Here is a 23,010-nt window from a genome sequence, read left to right on the forward strand (position 1 = left end):
AGATAAAAAAATCTATGAAATTAAGCAGAACAAAAACAGATTATGTGACTCTGAATGGTAGAGAGGAGTGCAATACTGAAATCCAAAATGTGACACTTTCTGTGGTTTCAAGTTTTACGTATCTAGAGGCCTAAGTTCAAATAGAGGAAGGTTTGAACTCATAAGTGCAACATAGAATTCAATGTGGATGGCTAAACTAAAGGAAGTTGAACAATGTGTTATGTGACAAAAATGTTAGCAGCAAACTGAAAGATAAATTTTAAGCAGGAAGATGCAAGAATGCAGGTTAAAGTGGTTTGGCCACATAGAGCAAACTCATGAACATATGAACATTATGTTGGAAATAAGGTCAAAAAGCTCATGGTAAAAAAAAAAGAAGACCAATCCTGCATTGAAAAAATAAGGTGGAGAAAGACTTTAATCAAAGGGAACTTAAGAGAGAAGATGCCCTCAATAAAAAGAAATGGAGAAACATATTAGAGAAGGAAACACCAACCCCATATAATCAGAAAAAGACAAAGATACAAAAAAATAAATAAATAAATAAAATATTTTAATAAAAATACTTAATGTTTTCATGTAGTGATTTATGTCAGAGTTCAATATTCATAATTATATTCACAGTTCTGTACTTTGAATTTTTACTTATATGTAAATTGTACCATTTTACTGATATCCATTATAGGATTAAAAATAATGCATGGAATAGATACTCTAATAGACATGAACAATTATTTCCAATAAATTCTCATTATGAATTATTTAAACTTTTATTATTATAATATAAATATATATAAATACCTATGGCTGTTTTCCATTCACATTTCTATTTTTTAATGTTATGTAAACAATTACTGAAATGCATTTTACCTGAAATAAAAAACTGATTTAAAATTTTATATAAATTATAACATCTAAATATATATAATACTTCTCTTGTTAACATTACATTCAACAAACATAGCTGATAAATAATAAAAACATAACCAAAATCTGCTTAGCTGAAACACAAACTATAAAATGATTCCAGCACATATTTATTACAAATATTTTTGATCATATTTAACAATCATTCTAAAGTAGAAATTAATTAAAAAATAAAAATACATTTTAAAAGTAAGCAAACCAAATAATCATTAAATTTAGAATATAAAAGAGAACATTAAAACAGTAAAACTAATTGTATTCCCTTATTCAAGTTCAGAAATAAATGAATGCTTTTTTCTGCATTCATCTTAATGTAATTATCAGAAAATTTCAAATTATCCGACATGATTGCATTAAAACAATTCCAGTTTTTTTCTTTTTCTTTTATTTCATATGTTGTATCCTGTATCCTATATGTCAGTAAGTTTTTATTTTAGTTTTCTTACATTTATAATAATGATAATAAGTATGATAATAAAATAATAATATTTGTTTACTTTTCTTGTAATTATTACATCTGTTTAAAACATCCTTTGAAACATTTATATAAAAAACCTTACTAGGTAACTTTACGAATCATTATTAGTGTTGTAACGAATAGTATATTCGGCCTCAAACCAAATACCGAATATTCGGCCAGGAGCGTGGCCGAATAGCCGAATATTCGGCTTGATTAACGCATATATGAAAATTGGCGCGCAAACCACATTATGGCAAAAATCCTGCTCTTTATTGGCCCGCTGTGACTACGCTTCGCCAATCGCGTTAATTCTTGACAGTTGTAGTGGACAGACAAAAGTGTCATGGAAGTATGTGATAAGTGATGATATCAAATGTGGATAATAATGGAGTGACCTACACGTGTAAATAATGGAAAAAAAACAGAAAAGGACCGCAAAGTGAAAATATGAAAATAAATATAAAATTCAGTTGATAACATAATTGAACAAGTCGAGGCAGCTTACTGGCGAGAAATTCGCGGTTGTCAATGCCAAACAGTTGTTGTCATAGACTTCGGAAAGCTAAATGCTTGTAATGAAAGTCACTTAGCGTGCACGGGCGAAAGCCTGCGGCCGTTCAGTCTACCAAGCTGTATCGAATCTGTGAAATCATAACTATGACTTATACCTACGTCCTTTCTGTCTCTTTTCTCCGTTGTCACCAGGCTATGAGTCACGTAATTGTAGAATTGTAAATCTACGACGGAAAAGTGACGAATCGAAAGTATCATGAGCGCGTATTATGATGTATGCATACGTCGACTAGAGCGATAGAAGAAAGAGAAAGGGAAGAGCAAAGACGAGCGCTTAAAAAGAAGGATAGGCAAGGTCAGACCCTCTGATGTGCAACGATTCTCGAACAAATAGATGTGTACGTCTGCTGATCTTTGTAATTAAAAATTGTGAATACATGTGACTAATATTATTTTCTTTTTTATTTTGTGCATGTTAAAGTTATAAATAAATATAAACAAACAACACTAACCCTATAACATTAAATCTAAATACCAAAACGATTAATTTACTGTTTATTTTTTTTTTGTTATTTTTTACTCCTGCTTATACGTGTTTGGTATTCGGCCGAATAGTGATTAAATATTCGGTATTTGGCCCAATAGCAAAAAATGAGCCGAATAGGCAGAATACCAAATAGTAACCGAATATTCGTTACATCACTAATAATTATATTTGTAAATTTCAAATATTAATCAATGAAATTTGTTTCTGTTAGTAGATGAAATTCACAAGTTACTAAGCTTACAAATAACCAACAGTGCCTGCCAGATAAGGGTCATCAAATAGAAAACTGAGTTGAATTAAAATTGGAATTTAACACCTATCAAACAACACTTGTAACCTGAATGTTGAAAAATATATACACACTCCTAACACTGACTACTAAAATGAATTACAAAATTACTTTGTACTCATATATCACATTTAAAACAGTAAACACTATAAAACTCAATTAGATAATTCATAGGAGTTTCATAATCCTGCATCTATAGGTGTATAGGAATGCTTCCGGTAATTCAATCATCCAAACTATAATTTAATTATGTTTGTTTTTATTGATTACATACATGAATTTTAAGCCAACTTGCATTTTACGTCCCCCACATCAGTAACTAAAATTATTAAAAGGTAAGTGTAAGTACAAAATTAAATAAACATACTGATAATGAAACTGAACATACCCGTAATTCTTCCTTTCTATTGAAACAACCTTCTCCTTAATTCTAAAAGAACACAAATAATGATATAAAACATATTTCATACTAATACATACTGAAATATGTTCAATAAAACTTTTTTCACAATCTGAATCTGTGTTATTGACTTCAGACCCAATGCCAACAACTGACTGTTTGTTCACTCTGCAATTTCAAAAAATGCACAACAAAGTTTAAAGAATTCCTGAAAGTATATATAAAAGTTTAATAAGTCAAATGATGCAATTTTACTAATCTGCATACTAATGCTTTCATCCTCAAAATTTCATTAATTATATCAAAATCTTGAATTTAATTCAAATTAGAAGATTAATAATAAACAAGATCTTCATATAGGAATTTCAAGAAAACGGAAACATTAAACTTATTAAACATTAAACTTAATTAAAACTTGGTCTTTCATATCATTTTATATATTATTAATTGCTACTCTTATAAAATTCTAATTATCTTAAACAATAGAAATCGAAAACTTGCAACTATTAGACATTTTTCATGAGAAATATACAACAGTTTAAACATTCTATATAGTGTGAGACATGAATTCTTAAGATTTTTGTATTCTTATAAACAAGTATCATAATACAGTAATACCTTGACTTACGCTACCCCGACTTACGCAAACTTAGACTTACGCAATTTTCAAATCTTGTCAATTCGTCTTTTGTTTGAGCGCCAAGCAACTCTCAATTAGTCACTCCCCCCCACACTATTGTTCGGCTTACATGTTCAAACGTGTCATGCGTGATCGACACATAGCTACAATTTATTTTGTGTTATTTATTTCTGTGTTTGTTATATCTACAAAGACTTGAGAAACTCTATGTGGTGATTTCTTGTAACCATAAACGAATCAAAATACGAGATAAGATTAACGAAAACATTTATTAGCTTACATACATCCGACTTGGATTTTACACAAATTAAGAAATTATACCCTCACTTACGCGAATTCGACTTACGCAGTTATTGCTCGGTCCCACCTATTGCATAAATTTGGGGTATCACTGTATAAGATTTTGCATGTCAATGTTTTGTATTTTAGTCTAAAAAATCTTTCAATCAGATAAATTGTTAAAATTAATGTCATATAAAATGATAACCTGCAATGTCAAATTCATAATTTTTTTTTTTAATACCAGACCATACAGAATTCATAGAAATGTTTTTCTATGTACTAGCATCAGTTGTAAATTATAATTTTAATATAATTCTGAATGTGAAATTACATATTACAAAATTAAAATTACACTTTAAATTAAAATGTCATTTGCATAGCCTATATGCATTTATATTTTCTTATTTCATTTTTTTTGTAATTGTATTATATTTCTAAATTGTTGATAGTTGCTTTAATTATTTATATTACACTTTCGTCAACTTTGGATGCTCTTGTGAACTATGACTTTTTACACTGAGGGAAGAGAAATACACTTTCAAATTATAATACATTTAAAGTAATGTAATCCTGTTACATTCAATATGTTTTAATTTGAAATTGTGTTTTTCTCTTCTTTCAGAGTAACAAATCATTGTCAATGACAGTATAATACACATACAACAACATCCATTGTCAATGACAGTATAATACACATACTTCTGTAATGTTTTTTGTAAGTGGGTAATAACGACACTTTAGACTATAATCAATAGCAGCTTTAAAATTAAAAATTAAGTTTTTTAATACTGTACAGTACATACACTAATAGTACTAAATTAAGCTTTTTCGTGATGTTGCTTACAGTAACATTTTAAACAATAATAAATTTCTGCAAAGACACAGCACAGTGATTTTATAGCATGTCATTTTACTGTTAACTGAGTGTCATCTGATCCATACTGACACCATTCCTTTCAATCAAATTCAAATGTATCATTTAGTCATTGAATTCATTCCAATGTTTATTTAAAAATGATGACAAAAACAATCAATTATTTCATCTGACAACAGATAAGTTTGCATAAGGATTCCAAGAATTTTGTCTATTGGCTAATTTTCATCTTGTAGTTTTATAGTTTCAAGTCAAAATACATCATTATGTGATTGACTCGATACAAATTTTATCACATTCTCCAGATTTATACAATCAACAGCAATAAAAAAATATGCATTTATTGATTTCAGTAACATAAAAACATTACAGTTTAAATAATTTCCTTTTTTTAATTATTAACCAAATCAAAGAAATTTCTGCCCATTGATTTTTGATTTTCTTTCTCATTTGTATCTTGTGTGAAAATGTCAATTATTAAAGCCATTAATGGTAATTGGTTTCTCTAATACCAATTTCAAAATATTCATAATTTAATTCATATAACTCGAATTTATTGCATATTCATATTAAGAAAGCATTATAATTTTATACAAATAGACTTTTATTGTTATTTAATTAAATATTTTCCATTCTGACAAAGACATTGACATAAAGTCAACTCAAAAATTCCACATTCTTCGTTTCCCAATCCTCATGGATAAAATCCAGCAACCAGTTGCTTATCTTTCCAGGTATCAGTTAGTGGCGCCATCTGTTATAATATTTTATTATTTAAAACTTTTTATAATTTTAATCATTATAAAATGGCAAAAATGCTTAATTTTGAAAACAGAGATAAGTTTTATAAAAAAAAATTATAAATGTTAATGAGCAAAATCGTCATCAAGTAACTGCGTACTCGAGATTTTACACGACCCCTTTTTCTCCACACCCCTCACCTTTAACCACCAAAATTCAATATCATCGATCCCCCTAACACTAAAACCTCCCTGCAAAAATTAACAGATTTTCGACAAAAAGCACAGAAATCATTAAGCTTCTAAATGAGTAAAGAAAATCGTGCTCCACACATGAAAAAAAGTAGGAAATGTTTTTGCATTTCTCGACGTTTCAAAGTCTCCTAGCTTCGAAAATGTGAAATCGTTAAGGGACCGATTGCTGTACCTTTCCTCTATTACGTGTAACATCTGGTAAAGTAATATTCTACAGAATAGAAGGAAAGAAATTACCAATTATTCAGTAATCAACGAATATTTAACGAATAAACGCACGTTTAACAGTTTTTGTATTGCTTGTTCTAATTTTAGGTTTGATTAGGAGGGAAGAGAGCACCTTCGTTTTTTACTTCCAGCCCGGAGTAAAAACTGAGTGTCTCTTGAATAGCTCGAAACTCGAATCTACTTATATACCAAGTGAAACCACAGGTCAGAGGGTGTCATCGCGTTCTTGCCATTATCTAAGCTTACAGCTAAGACTTTTTTCAAAACTTTGCTAAAAGTTCGACTGTCCAGTCTACTCGCTAATGAAATTCTGAGAATCGACTTTTTCGATTATACATATTTGTGTAATAATTCATATACACGCCTATAAAATATTTTTCTCGTAATAATAATTTTCGCCCTCTATCGGCGTGTTTCGTTACTACCGCTGAAATGTTATTTTTAGGTAATTGAAATTGAAATCGAATAAATGAAATTGCCTTCATTTTTTAAAAATTAATTTATATTTGTTAAATTATCTATAATAAATCGATTTTTTTATTATTGCTTTACTTTTTTATGTAATAAATATAAAACATAACTTTATTATTTCATTATCTATTTAAATAACATTCAAACTTCACAATTAAGCATGAAAACTCATTCATTTTTAACAAAAAATATAATAAATAACGTTTAAAATTCATAAATGAACAAATAATATTGGAAAACAATTTATTGAGATTTCTGCAGTTGAATATCCTCAACCAATTTGTTAAAAAAAAAAAAAAACTAAATACAAACACCTTATCTTTCATATTTCACTTTTCAATACGATATAAGATTATACATCAATTTTCTTTTTATTACATTCTAAAAAATTTTTTGCATAATTTGGCAGCCCATTGCAAACTTCTTACGCACCCCAAGGGAGCCGCGACCTGTTAATAAACACCGCTCTAGCAGAGAACTCTGTAAGCAGTGACGTCACAGATTCATTTCGCGAATTGAACTTTCAAGGCAGTCCGAAACAAAGTTGTGAACTTTCGCGAATTTGTCTTTATAGTACGACGGAAGTGTTTCGTAAGAAACAATATAAACAAAGTCAAAAATATATTTTCGAAACAACGTAATGCCACATAGAAAGAAATTTTCGTACAGCCGATTCAATCGATAAAAGCGATTTATTGCAGCATGTATCATGAAATATATAAGATTAATAGTAAGATGTTATAGAAATTGTTTTTTTTTTCCTTCCACAGTAAAAATTCTTTTATTATTATGCTACCTTTTCGAGTTAAAACATCAAGTTTACTCATATACTGCACTAATTCAACGATATTTCAGTGATGATTATTTAATTAATGACTGAAATACAACAAAAAACGTAGAAATATTTCACACTAAATAACTGCCAATTCAAAACAATACATTAAAGAAACAGTTTATTACACATTTCCCACAAGTTAAATGTGTTCTATAACAATTCTCAAATCGAGCGATAAAAATATTTAACATTCTGTAAATTGCAATAAACCAACAGCACAACAACACTTATAATAAGTTAAAACCATTATTCCACTTAAAAATAACCTTTTATTCCAGAAAAATCCCTTTTTTTCCAATACTTATGAAAAATTATAAATGCTAGTAAATTGTAAAATGACAAAATTGTAATTCTCGTAATAACAGAACAACTAAAAAGCATCCACAGTAATTAAATTCAATATGTACTTGATACTCTGATGTGACAGAAATTTGTACAAGTAATTTCTCAACGATAAATATGAAAAACTTACGAAATGATCAACTCGGTGTTTCCCCCGCTGAATAACCAGCAAGAAATCGCGATATGCAGAAATAAACAATAAAATAAGTAAAAAAAAAACTCTCGTCACATTAAAAGTAAATAAGATTAAATAAATATAGAAATCAATAATGATAATACAGTTAACAAAAAGATTCTAAAGCAATGGAAAACCTTTAACTACGCATTACGAAAAAACATGTCGAATGACATCACTCTTTATGTCACTCCACATCTGATATTAGCAGTAAAAGAATCGTAAAAAATTCGTTCACGCAGCTGGCTCAACGTGCTTACAAATTAACCCTGTTTATACCTTCTATACAAAATAAGAAAATTTGCATAAGGTTCAGCAGCTTTATTGTCTATGTCTACGGACCTATATGACTTTCTTTAAATTGCATGCGGCAGGCGACTGAACTCTACATGACCACACAGACAAGTACAATTGATCGCCTGTCAAAATCTTCATCTTTCACCCATACTTTAATAACACCAGCGTCATTTCTCTAAAGGGGTGTTCTCACTTTTCGGTACTAATCAACTTTCCTACTCGAAACAAATTACTGCAAATTTCCAAACATTCAGTTTAACAAGCATTTTGCAAGCGAAATTCTATAAAACTTTTCATAACTTGCACGCAATTACTTTTTATAAAAGAATAATTAACATATAAGTTTATAATAATGAACTCCCTCTAGAGGCGTGTAACGTTACTAATATTTTGTCAATCTGTGATGCAATTAACAGGCTATGGGTTTTATAATAAATCACGTTTCCTTAAAAACCTGTCTTTTCTTTTATATTAATTTTAGAAATATTTGTTAAGCATTTCAGAAAAGTAAATTAATTTGCTTGTTTTCTTCACTTCTTTTAAACCAACCGAAGGAAACATACTACTACATAAGCAATATGGAAGCGATACAGCGTACTATGCCCTCCTTCCAAATTATCAAGTCAAACGTGACAGAAATTACAATAAAGATTGTTCAAATATTCGGAATTATTGTGGAATTATATAGAGAATAACACAAATAACTACAAATATATGCGCTTCATATATGCGAATAATAGTTTTCACATTATTTCTGAAACGTATTTTGACTGTCTTTGTACTAATTAAATATTTTGATTCGCAAAGAACAATTAAAAATCGAATTGCCGTTAATCGTTTTTCTTGCAATTTTCTCATGAAAAAATTCTAACTTTTCAGAAATTCTAATAGTTAAATATCGCACTGCTTTTTATTCAAATTATAATTCTGAATACAAGAAATTGACTTGTAAAAGTCACAAATTATACATGTAAAGCTTTGATTATTTGAACAGGTATTTTCAGTATTAAAAAAACACAAAATAATATACCTCCTTAAATTAAGACGACAGGACTAAAAAAATTTGCATTATAGACTCCTGATAACCCAGAATTTTCACAAACTCGGTTTTCCTTCCGTCCACATTAGGCAGAGTTTTCAGGACTCTACTGTACTAGTATTACTTCAATCATACAAATAAATTAAGTAGTAGCATTCTTGATTAAAATTTAAATCTAGAGAAATAATAATACTAATTGCATACTGACACAAAAACATTAATGATATTTACTAACATATTTTATTCGATTTAAATATTGTTTAAACTACACCAAAAACTCCTTTTACTATGTATTTTTACTTGATTTTAATTGAAAAATTTCAAAAACACATTTTTGGACTTTATTCACATGTTTAAACAATTAAATCACTGATATTTTGTGAATTACATTTAAAATGTTTTCATATTGTTTTTCAATATTATTTGAAAAGTCACTAAAAAACAGATGTTAGCTGACAACAGTTGATGACATTCGCTAACATTTTACACTCTCTAGCAGAATATTCGACAGAAGATTACAATCATTAACATACTTCATTTAGATCACTACATTACATCACTTCATCACTCTAAATTGAAAAATAATCTAAATTATTATTTTAATAATTCATTTACTCAAAGTTCGAAATTATTAATTATATAAAAACAAATTACTTCTAACTTGTGTACATTTACATCTCATATTCAGAAATCTATCTACGTGCAGTTATGAGACTGACACATCAATATCCTAATAGTAGACAAATAAACATGCTCATCTGTTTACAGCTAGAATATTTCACAGGCCTTAGTACAGAACAATGTCAGTGAATTAATATTCAATAATGTTATCAGATTGAAATAAAATGTATCTGTTTTGGGTAGTGTTCAAATGAAAATCACTTATGTGTAAATTATATTATTTTACTTACATTCTTTGTTAGACTAAAAACATCATCTACATACCACCATTGTTATAGAAACTTATTACCAATAAATTCCCATTCACAATTATTTTTATTATAACATTAAAAATACATATATACCTATGGATACTTTCCATAAATATTTCTGCTGTTTAATGCTGTTAATGACAACCGTTATATAAAAATGGCATTATTCCAGTATAATATCCTTTTAAAAAAAAAAACGTTCCAAAACGCCTGTATCGTTAATTCAAGTTTAAAGTTCAGAGTTCGATTTTTTATGTTTTTTCTTGATAAACGTCATTGAATATGACCGAAAACGTTAGAATTTAATAAATATGGCTGCATATTTAAAGGTTTTCTTGAGTGTGTTTAGTTAATGCTGTTAAATAAATGTTGAAAATGTGTCATGTTATTTTAGAACCATGAAGCATGTTCCCTATCTCATATGACACCACTGCTTTATATCAAATATAAAAACATAATATTAAAATTATTCTCATACAGATTTTTGTTTTTATTAAGATGACAAAACCAATAAATTATTCAATCAGTCATAAGATAAGTTTGCAGAGAAAGTGCAAAAATATTATGTAATTTTGATCTGGTGGCTCTACCGTTTCAATGAAAAGACTTCTGAAATGTTAACATAAAAAGTTTAATGAACAAATTTAAATAAATTTCTCAAAAAACAGAAATACTTTTATAATGAATAGAATTACTCATCATTATAAAATTAACATGACAATACAAAATATTTCCTTCAATTCTTTTTCAAACTGTTAAAAACTGATTTCATGAACACTATTTTCAATATATTCAAAATATAATTCATGTAATTTAAATAGGCATTTTAATGAAAAAATTAACATTCTAATTTTATACAAATATATAGGCTACACCAAACAGTGAAGCAGTAATAATGAAAACTTTCATAATTTTTCAGAAAAAACAAATCTATGATGATTAGCAGAAGAAAAACAGCTTATGTGAGTCTGAATGGTAGAGACAAGTGCAATATTAAAATCCAAAATGCAACGCTTCCTGTGGTTAAAAGGTTTAAGTATCTAGAGGCCTTTGTCAAAATGGAGGAAGGTTTGAACTCAAAAGTGCAACATAGAATACAATGTAAATGGCTGAACTGGAGGATATTGAGCAGTGTGTTATGTGACAAGAATGTTAGCAGTAAACTGAAAAATAAATTACACGAATCAGTTGTTATACCTGCAACGTTGTATGAGGCTAAAACATGGGCAATCACAAGAACCCAAGAAAAAAAGATGGAGGTGGCAAAGAGGCAGAAATAAAAATTTTGAAATGGATGTGTGGAGTATCAAGGAAATATAGAATATGGAACAAGTTTATTATAGGTTCTATTGAAGTGGGACTCTTGAGCAGGAAGATGCAAGAATGCAAGTTGAAGTGGTTTGGCCATGTAGTGCAAAATGATGAACATTATGTTGGTAAGAAGGTAAAAAAACTAATAGTGAAAGAAAGGAGGAAAAGAGGAAGACCAATGCTGCAGTGAAAAGATAAAGTGGAGGAAGTCTAGAAACAGATTAGACTTAAGAGAGAAGAGGCCCTTCATAGGAAAAAATGAATGAAACATATTACAGAAAAAAATGCTGACCCTATATAAACATAGGAAAAGACAAAAATTAAAAAAATAAAATAAAATAAAATAAAAAATAATATTTTAATTGAAATACTTAATGTTTTCATGTAGTGTTTTATTTCAGAGTTCAATATACATAATTACATTCACAGTTCTGTAGTTTGAATTTTTACTTATATCAAAATTGTACCATCTTACTGATATCAATTGTTACATTAAAAATAATGTGTAGAATAGATAGTCTAATAATTATAAACACTTATTTCCACTTATAAATTCTCATTATGAATTATTTAAATTTTTATTATTATAATATAAATATATATAAATACCTGTGGCTGTTTTCCATTCACATTTCTATTTTTAAATGTTATGTAAACAATTACTGAGATGCATTTCACCTGAAATAAAAAATTGATTTAAAATTTTATATAAATTATAACTTCTAAATATATTTAATACTTCTATTTTTTACATTACATTCAACAAATATAGCTGATAAACAATAAAAATATAACCAAAACCTACTTAGGTGAAACACAAACTATAAAATGATTCCAGCACATATTTATTACAAATATTTTTGATCATATTTAATGATCATTCTGAGATAAAAATTAATTAAAAAATAAAAATATATTTTAAAAGTAAGCAAACCAAAAAATCATTAAATTCAGAACATAGCAGAGAACATTAAAATAGTAAAACTAATTGTATTTCTCCTTATTCGGGTTCAAAAATAAGTCAATGCTTTTTCCTGCATTAATCTTAATGTACAGTACTTATCAGAAAATTTCAGTTTATCTGACATGACTGCAATAAAACGATTCAAATTTTTGTCTTTTTCTTTAATTTCATATGTTGTACCCTGTATCCTATATATAAATAAGTTTATTTTATTTTTCTTACATTTATAATAATGATAATAAGTATAATAATAAAATAATAATGTTTGTTTACTTTTCTTGTAATTATTACATCTGTTTAAACATCCTTTGAAAAATTTATAGAAAAAACTTACTACATAACTTTATGAAAATTATATTTGTAAATTTCACATACTAATCAATGAAATTTGTTTCTGTTACTAGATAAAACTGACAAGTTACTAAGCTTATCGATAACCAACAGTACCTGCCAGATAAGGCATGAAATAGAAAAGTGAATTAGAATTAAAATTGGAATTTAACATCATTTTTTAAAAAAAACACTTGTAGCCTGGACTTTGAAAAATATATTGACACTCCTAACACTAACTACTACGAGTAAACTAAATTACAAAATTTATTTATATTCATATATCACATTTAACGCAGTAAATACAATAGAACTCAATTAAAAAATTCATAAGAATTTCATAATCCTGAATCTACAGGTGTATAGGAATGCTTCTGGTAATTCAATAATCCAAAACTATAATTTAATTATGTTTGTTTTGATTTGGTTGATTACATAAATGCATTTTGGGCAAATTTACATTTTATGTCCCCCACATTAGTAACTAAAATTATTAAGAGTTAGGTGTAAGTACAAAATTAAATAAAAATACTGATAATGAAACTGAACATACCAGTAATTCTTCCTTTCTATTGAATCAACCTTCTCCTTAAAACCAAAAGCACACAAATAATGATATAGAACATAAGATGTGTTTCAAATTTATATGGACACCTAAAAATTAAAGTGAAACCCAAATTTGCTGCATTACGTGACAAATGTTTTATTAAAAATAACATGGATTTACATGTTTCCACACTGCAAAATAAGAATTTTAATCAAACATTAACATTTTGTCACTGAATATAATATTTTTGAAAATTTTGTACAAAAAACTGTTACATATTTATCCGGACAAGCACTCATTTCATGACTTAAATATAATATTCTTTAGTTTCAAGCATTGAAATATGCAAATCAGCTTACATATGTAATTGTAATGCAAATTCTTTATGTTGTTCAACGTTCTAAAATGGGTAAAACAAAAAATTTATCTTATTATGAAAAAGAGCAGATTGATGCCTATAAATCACAAGGCAAGTCAATAAGAGAAATTGCAGCATATATAAATCATCCAAAATCAACTGTTGGTGATTATTTATCAAAAAGACGTGGCTAGAATGTATCAAAATTCAAGACAGGTCCAAAACCCGAGCTTATACCTTGAGATTGAAGACAAATCATCAAGGTTTGCTCCACTAAACAAACATCAGAAAAATAAAACAAGAATTACACTTACCTTGTAGTAGCACAACAGTGTAAAGAGTTTTAAATAAATCTCCAACATTAAAATTCAGAAAAAAAGCTATAATGCCACCACTTTCATTAAAGCACTAAAGTGACAGACTTGATTGGGCACAAAAACACATGAAATAGTCCAAAGAATGAATTGAAGTTTTGTTCAGTGATGAAAAACAATTCATCTTAGATAGTCCAGATGGTTGAAAGTATTATTGGCACGATTTAAGAACCGAAAAACAAATATTTTCAGAATGCCAAATGGGTGGGGAATCAATAATAGTGTGGAGTGTGTTTGGATTCAATGAAACCACAGATTTAGCATTTATTGTAAAATATTGCATATTGATCATTTAGCATTTATAACTCAAAGAATGAATTCAGAGAAGTATCAAGGCATGCTTGAAGATAATTTATTAAAAGCTGGACCAAATTAAATCTTTCAATAAGACAATGCCCCTGTGCATGCCTTTAAATCAACAAAAATTTGGTTTAAACGTAAAAATATTAATCTGATGACATGGCCTGCTAGAAGCCATGACCTGAATCCGATGGAAAATCTTTGGGGGATAATGGTTCGTATAGTTTATGCCAATAAAAAGCAGTTTTCCACAATTCATGATTCGAAGGCAGCAATTTCAGATACTTGGGATAAACTTAAAATTGAATTCCTTCAGAAACTAATTGAAACAATGCCTAATCGCGTATTTAATGTAAGTAAGTTATATGGTGCTTACATTGGCCATTAAACTGTAGGAAAACTTTGCAAATTGAAACCTGTCCGGATAAATATGTAACAATTTTTTTGTACAAAATTTTCAAAAATATTATTTTCAGTCACAAAATGTTAATGTTTGATTAAAATTCTTATTTTGCAGTGTGAAAACATGTAAATCCATGTTATTTTTAATAAAACATTTGTCACTTAATGCAGAAAATTTGAGTTTCACTTTAATTTTTTCGTGTCCATATAAATTTAAAACACACCTTACTTCATACTGACACATATACATATATAATCAACGAATATTTAACGAATAAACGCACGTTTAACAGTTTTTGTATTGCTCGTTCTAATTTTAGGTTTGATTAGGAGGGAAGAGAGCACCTTCGTTTTTTACTTCCAGCCCGGAGTAAAAACTGAGTGTCTCTTGAATAGCTCAAAACTCGAATTCAACTTATATACCAAGTGAAACCACAGATCAGAGGGTGTCATCGCGTTCTTGCCATTATCTAAGCTTACAGCTAAGACTTTTTTCAAAACTTTGCTAAAAATTCGACTGGCCAGTCGACTCGCTAATGAAATTCTGAGAATCGACTTTTTCGATTATACATATTTGTGTAATAAGTCATATTAATTAAACGCCAATAAATGATTTCGCACGTAATCATTTTCGCCCTCTATCGGCGTGTTTCGTTACTACCAAATTTTTGCCAAATGCAAATTGCAATCGACCGAGTGAAACTTGTGTTATCAATTTATAAGAAAAAAATAATAATAATAATAATAATAAAACATTCAAAGCAAAATCAATCACTATATAAAAATCCAATCCCATTTCAGCAAATATCCATTATCACAATAGAACNATTGAAGTTTTGTTCAGTGATGAAAAACAATTCATCTTAGATAGTCCAGATGGTTGAAAGTATTATTGGCACGATTTAAGAACCGAAAAACAAATATTTTCAGAATGCCAAATGGGTGGGGAATCAATAATAGTGTGGAGTGTGTTTGGATTCAATGAAACCACAGATTTAGCATTTATTGTAAAATATTGCATATTGATCATTTAGCATTTATAACTCAAAGAATGAATTCAGAGAAGTATCAAGGCATGCTTGAAGATAATTTATTAAAAGCTGGACCAAATTAAATCTTTCAATAAGACAATGCCCCTGTGCATGCCTTTAAATCAACAAAAATTTGGTTTAAACGTAAAAATATTAATCTGATGACATGGCCTGCTAGAAGCCATGACCTGAATCCGATGGAAAATCTTTGGGGGATAATGGTTCGTATAGTTTATGCCAATAAAAAGCAGTTTTCCACAATTCATGATTCGAAGGCAGTAATTTCAGATACTTGGGATAAACTTAAAATTGAATTCCTTCAGAAACTAATTGAAACAATGCCTAATCGCGTATTTAATGTAAGTAAGTTATATGGTGCTTACATTGGCCATTAAACTGTAGGAAAACTTTGCAAATTGAAACCTGTCCGGATAAATATGTAACAATTTTTTTGTACAAAATTTTCAAAAATATTATTTTCAGTCACAAAATGTTAATGTTTGATTAAAATTCTTATTTTGCAGTGTGAAAACATGTAAATCCATGTTATTTTTAATAAAACATTTGTCACTTAATGCAGAAAATTTGAGTTTCACTTTAATTTTTTCGTGTCCATATAAATTTAAAACACACCTTACTTCATACTGACACATATACATATATAATCAACGAATATTTAACGAATAAACGCACGTTTAACAGTTTTTGTATTGCTCGTTCTAATTTTAGGTTTGATTAGGAGGGAAGAGAGCACCTTCGTTTTTTACTTCCAGCCCGGAGTAAAAACTGAGTGTCTCTTGAATAGCTCGAAACTCGAATCTACTTATATACCAAGTGAAACCACAGGTCAGAGGGTGTCATCGCGTTCTTGCCATTATCTAAGCTTACAGCTAAGACTTTTTTCAAAACTTTGCTAAAAGTTCGACTGTCCAGTCTACTCGCTAATGAAATTCTGAGAATCGACTTTTTCGATTATACATATTTGTGTAATAATTCATATACACGCCTATAAAATATTTTTCTCGTAATAATAATTTTCGCCCTCTATCGGCGTGTTTCGTTACTACCGCTGAAATGTTATTTTTAGGTAATTGAAATTGAAATCGAATAAATGAAATTGCCTTCATTTTTTAAAAATTAATTTATATTTGTTAAATTATCTATAATAAATCGATTTTTTTATTATTGCTTTACTTTTTTATGTAATAAATATAAAACATAACTTTATTATTTCATTATCTATTTAAATAACATTCAAACTTCACAATTAAGCATGAAAACTCATTCATTTTTAACAAAAAATATAATAAATAACGTTTAAAATTCATAAATGAACAAATAATATTGGAAAACAATTTATTGAGATTTCTGCAGTTGAATATCCTCAACCAATTTGTTAAAAAAAAAAAAAAACTAAATACAAACACCTTATCTTTCATATTTCACTTTTCAATACGATATAAGATTATACATCAATTTTCTTTTTATTACATTCTAAAAAATTTTTTGCATAATTTGGCAGCCCATTGCAAACTTCTTACGCACCCCAAGGGAGCCGCGACCTGTTAATAAACACCGCTCTAGCAGAGAACTCTGTAAGCAGTGACGTCACAGATTCATTTCGCGAATTGAACTTTCAAGGCAGTCCGAAACAAAGTTGTGAACTTTCGCGAATTTGTCTTTATAGTACGACGGAAGTGTTTCGTAAGAAACAATATAAACAAAGTCAAAAATATATTTTCGAAACAACGTAATGCCACATAGAAAGAAATTTTCGTACAGCCGATTCAATCGATAAAAGCGATTTATTGCAGCATGTATCATGAAATATATAAGATTAATAGTAAGATGTTATAGAAATTGTTTTTTTTTTCCTTCCACAGTAAAAATTCTTTTATTATTATGCTACCTTTTCGAGTTAAAACATCAAGTTTACTCATATACTGCACTAATTCAACGATATTTCAGTGATGATTATTTAATTAATGACTGAAATACAACAAAAAACGTAGAAATATTTCACACTAAATAACTGCCAATTCAAAACAATACATTAAAGAAACAGTTTATTACACATTTCCCACAAGTTAAATGTGTTCTATAACAATTCTCAAATCGAGCGATAAAAATATTTAACATTCTGTAAATTGCAATAAACCAACAGCACAACAACACTTATAATAAGTTAAAACCATTATTCCACTTAAAAATAACCTTTTATTCCAGAAAAATCCCTTTTTTTCCAATACTTATGAAAAATTATAAATGCTAGTAAATTGTAAAATGACAAAATTGTAATTCTCGTAATAACAGAACAACTAAAAAGCATCCACAGTAATTAAATTCAATATGTACTTGATACTCTGATGTGACAGAAATTTGTACAAGTAATTTCTCAACGATAAATATGAAAAACTTACGAAATGATCAACTCGGTGTTTCCCCCGCTGAATAACCAGCAAGAAATCGCGATATGCAGAAATAAACAATAAAATAAGTAAAAAAAAAACTCTCGTCACATTAAAAGTAAATAAGATTAAATAAATATAGAAATCAATAATGATAATACAGTTAACAAAAAGATTCTAAAGCAATGGAAAACCTTTAACTACGCATTACGAAAAAACATGTCGAATGACATCACTCTTTATGTCACTCCACATCTGATATTAGCAGTAAAAGAATCGTAAAAAATTCGTTCACGCAGCTGGCTCAACGTGCTTACAAATTAACCCTGTTTATACCTTCTATACAAAATAAGAAAATTTGCATAAGGTTCAGCAGCTTTATTGTCTATGTCTACGGACCTATATGACTTTCTTTAAATTGCATGCGGCAGGCGACTGAACTCTACATGACCACACAGACAAGTACAATTGATCGCCTGTCAAAATCTTCATCTTTCACCCATACTTTAATAACACCAGCGTCATTTCTCTAAAGGGGTGTTCTCACTTTTCGGTACTAATCAACTTTCCTACTCGAAACAAATTACTGCAAATTTCCAAACATTCAGTTTAACAAGCATTTTGCAAGCGAAATTCTATAAAACTTTTCATAACTTGCACGCAATTACTTTTTATAAAAGAATAATTAACATATAAGTTTATAATAATGAACTCCCTCTAGAGGCGTGTAACGTTACTAATATTTTGTCAATCTGTGATGCAATTAACAGGCTATGGGTTTTATAATAAATCACGTTTCCTTAAAAACCTGTCTTTTCTTTTATATTAATTTTAGAAATATTTGTTAAGCATTTCAGAAAAGTAAATTAATTTGCTTGTTTTCTTCACTTCTTTTAAACCAACCGAAGGAAACATACTACTACATAAGCAATATGGAAGCGATACAGCGTACTATGCCCTCCTTCCAAATTATCAAGTCAAACGTGACAGAAATTACAATAAAGATTGTTCAAATATTCGGAATTATTGTGGAATTATATAGAGAATAACACAAATAACTACAAATATATGCGCTTCATATATGCGAATAATAGTTTTCACATTATTTCTGAAACGTATTTTGACTGTCTTTGTACTAATTAAATATTTTGATTCGCAAAGAACAATTAAAAATCGAATTGCCGTTAATCGTTTTTCTTGCAATTTTCTCATGAAAAAATTCTAACTTTTCAGAAATTCTAATAGTTAAATATCGCACTGCTTTTTATTCAAATTATAATTCTGAATACAAGAAATTGACTTGTAAAAGTCACAAATTATACATGTAAAGCTTTGATTATTTGAACAGGTATTTTCAGTATTAAAAAAACACAAAATAATATACCTCCTTAAATTAAGACGACAGGACTAAAAAAATTTGCATTATAGACTCCTGATAACCCAGAATTTTCACAAACTCGGTTTTCCTTCCGTCCACATTAGGCAGAGTTTTCAGGACTCTACTGTACTAGTATTACTTCAATCATACAAATAAATTAAGTAGTAGCATTCTTGATTAAAATTTAAATCTAGAGAAATAATAATACTAATTGCATACTGACACAAAAACATTAATGATATTTACTAACATATTTTATTCGATTTAAATATTGTTTAAACTACACCAAAAACTCCTTTTACTATGTATTTTTACTTGATTTTAATTGAAAAATTTCAAAAACACATTTTTGGACTTTATTCACATGTTTAAACAATTAAATCACTGATATTTTGTGAATTACATTTAAAATGTTTTCATATTGTTTTTCAATATTATTTGAAAAGTCACTAAAAAACAGATGTTAGCTGACAACAGTTGATGACATTCGCTAACATTTTACACTCTCTAGCAGAATATTCGACAGAAGATTACAATCATTAACATACTTCATTTAGATCACTACATTACATCACTTCATCACTCTAAATTGAAAAATAATCTAAATTATTATTTTAATAATTCATTTACTCAAAGTTCGAAATTATTAATTATATAAAAACAAATTACTTCTAACTTGTGTACATTTACATCTCATATTCAGAAATCTATCTACGTGCAGTTATGAGACTGACACATCAATATCCTAATAGTAGACAAATAAACATGCTCATCTGTTTACAGCTAGAATATTTCACAGGCCTTAGTACAGAACAATGTCAGTGAATTAATATTCAATAATGTTATCAGATTGAAATAAAATGTATCTGTTTTGGGTAGTGTTCAAATAAAAATCACTTATGTGTAAATTATATTATTTTACTTACATTCTTTGTTAGACTAAAAACATCATCTACATACCACCATTGTTATAGAAACTTATTACCAATAAATTCCCATTCACAATTATTTTTATTATAACATTAAAAATACATATATACCTATGGATACTTTCCATAAATATTTCTGCTGTTTAATGCTGTTAATGACAACCGTTATATAAAAATGGCATTATTCCAGTATAATATCCTTTTAAAAAAAAAAACGTTCCAAAACGCCTGTATCGTTAATTCAAGTTTAAAGTTCAGAGTTCGATTTTTTATGTTTTTTCTTGATAAACGTCATTGAATATGACCGAAAACGTTAGAATTTAATAAATATGGCTGCATATTTAAAGGTTTTCTTGAGTGTGTTTAGTTAATGCTGTTAAATAAATGTTGAAAATGTGTCATGTTATTTTAGAACCATGAAGCATGTTCCCTATCTCATATGACACCACTGCTTTATATCAAATATAAAAACATAATATTAAAATTATTCTCATACAGATTTTTGTTTTTATTAAGATGACAAAACCAATAAATTATTCAATCAGTCATAAGATAAGTTTGCAGAGAAAGTGCAAAAATATTATGTAATTTTGATCTGGTGGCTCTACCGTTTCAATGAAAAGACTTCTGAAATGTTAACATAAAAAGTTTAATGAACAAATTTAAATAAATTTCTCAAAAAACAGAAATACTTTTATAATGAATAGAATTACTCATCATTATAGAATTAACATGACAATACAAAATATTTCCTTCAATTCTTTTTCAAACTGTTAAAAACTGATTTCATGAACACTATTTTCAATATATTCAAAATCTAATTCATGTAATTTAAATAGGCATTTTAATGAAAAAATTAACATTCTAATTTTATACAAATATATAGGCTACACCAAACAGTGAAGTAGTAATAATGAAAACTTTCATAATTTTTCAGAAAAAACAAATCTATGATGATTAGCAGAAGAAAAACAGCTTATGTGAGTCTGAATGGTAGAGACAAGTGCAATATTAAAATCCAAAATGCAACGCTTCCTGTGGTTAAAAGGTTTAAGTATCTAGAGGCCTTTGTCAAAATGGAGGAAGGTTTGAACTCAAAAGTGCAACATAGAATACAATGTAAATGGCTGAACTGGAGGATATTGAGCAGTGTGTTATGTGACAAGAATGTTAGCAGTAAACTGAAAAATAAATTACACGAATCAGTTGTTATACCTGCAACGTTGTATGAGGCTAAAACATGGGCAATCACAAGAACCCAAGAAAAAAAGATGGAGGTGGCAAAGAGGCAGAAATAAAAATTTTGAAATGGATGTGTGGAGTATCAAGGAAATATAGAATATGGAACAAGTTTATTATAGGTTCTATTGAAGTGGGACTCTTGAGCAGGAAGATGCAAGAATGCAAGTTGAAGTGGTTTGGCCATGTAGTGCAAAATGATGAACATTATGTTGGTAAGAAGGTAAAAAAACTAATAGTGAAAGAAAGGAGGAAAAGAGGAAGACCAATGCTGCAGTGAAAAGATAAAGTGGAGGAAGTCTAGAAACAGATTAGACTTAAGAGAGAAGAGGCCCTTCATAGGAAAAAATGAATGAAACATATTACAGAAAAAAATGCTGACCCTATATAAACATAGGAAAAGACAAAAATTAAAAAAATAAAATAAAATAAAATAAAAAATAATATTTTAATTGAAATACTTAATGTTTTCATGTAGTGTTTTATTTCAGAGTTCAATATACATAATTACATTCACAGTTCTGTAGTTTGAATTTTTACTTATATCAAAATTGTACCATCTTACTGATATCAATTGTTACATTAAAAATAATGTGTAGAATAGATAGTCTAATAATTATAAACACTTATTTCCACTTATAAATTCTCATTATGAATTATTTAAATTTTTATTATTATAATATAAATATATATAAATACCTGTGGCTGTTTTCCATTCACATTTCTATTTTTAAATGTTATGTAAACAATTACTGAGATGCATTTCACCTGAAATAAAAAATTGATTTAAAATTTTATATAAATTATAACTTCTAAATATATTTAATACTTCTATTTTTTACATTACATTCAACAAATATAGCTGATAAACAATAAAAATATAACCAAAACCTACTTAGGTGAAACACAAACTATAAAATGATTCCAGCACATATTTATTACAAATATTTTTGATCATATTTAATGATCATTCTGAGATAAAAATTAATTAAAAAATAAAAATATATTTTAAAAGTAAGCAAACCAAAAAATCATTAAATTCAGAACATAGCAGAGAACATTAAAATAGTAAAACTAATTGTATTTCTCCTTATTCGGGTTCAAAAATAAGTCAATGCTTTTTCCTGCATTAATCTTAATGTACAGTACTTATCAGAAAATTTCAGTTTATCTGACATGACTGCAATAAAACG

General features: G+C 28.1%; 1 long non-coding RNA gene across 2 annotated transcripts in view; it reads right to left on the bottom strand.

Annotated features, from left to right (window-relative positions):
• Positions 1-823: 823 nt before the first annotated feature.
• The window catches only part of LOC111613757, a 28,877-nt gene continuing 6,690 nt past the window's right edge, over positions 824-23,010 (bottom strand). Inside the window, exons 2-6 of one of the 2 annotated variants that reach the window (XR_002754821.1) lie at positions 22,517-22,585; positions 12,167-12,235; positions 3,125-3,344; positions 3,011-3,055; positions 824-870 (exon numbers count right to left, since the gene is read on the bottom strand). This is a non-coding gene — a long non-coding RNA (uncharacterized LOC111613757). Of the gene's footprint in view, positions 871-2,487; positions 3,056-3,124; positions 3,345-12,166; positions 12,236-22,516; positions 22,586-23,010 lie in introns of those variants that run through there. The other variant, XR_002754820.1, reaches the window with a different exon arrangement.

Source organism: Centruroides sculpturatus, unplaced genomic scaffold (genome assembly GCF_000671375.1).
Source record: "Centruroides sculpturatus isolate CEXI.00-Female unplaced genomic scaffold, Cexi_2.0 scaffold1902, whole genome shotgun sequence".
Lineage (NCBI taxonomy): Eukaryota > Metazoa > Arthropoda > Arachnida > Scorpiones > Buthidae > Centruroides > Centruroides sculpturatus.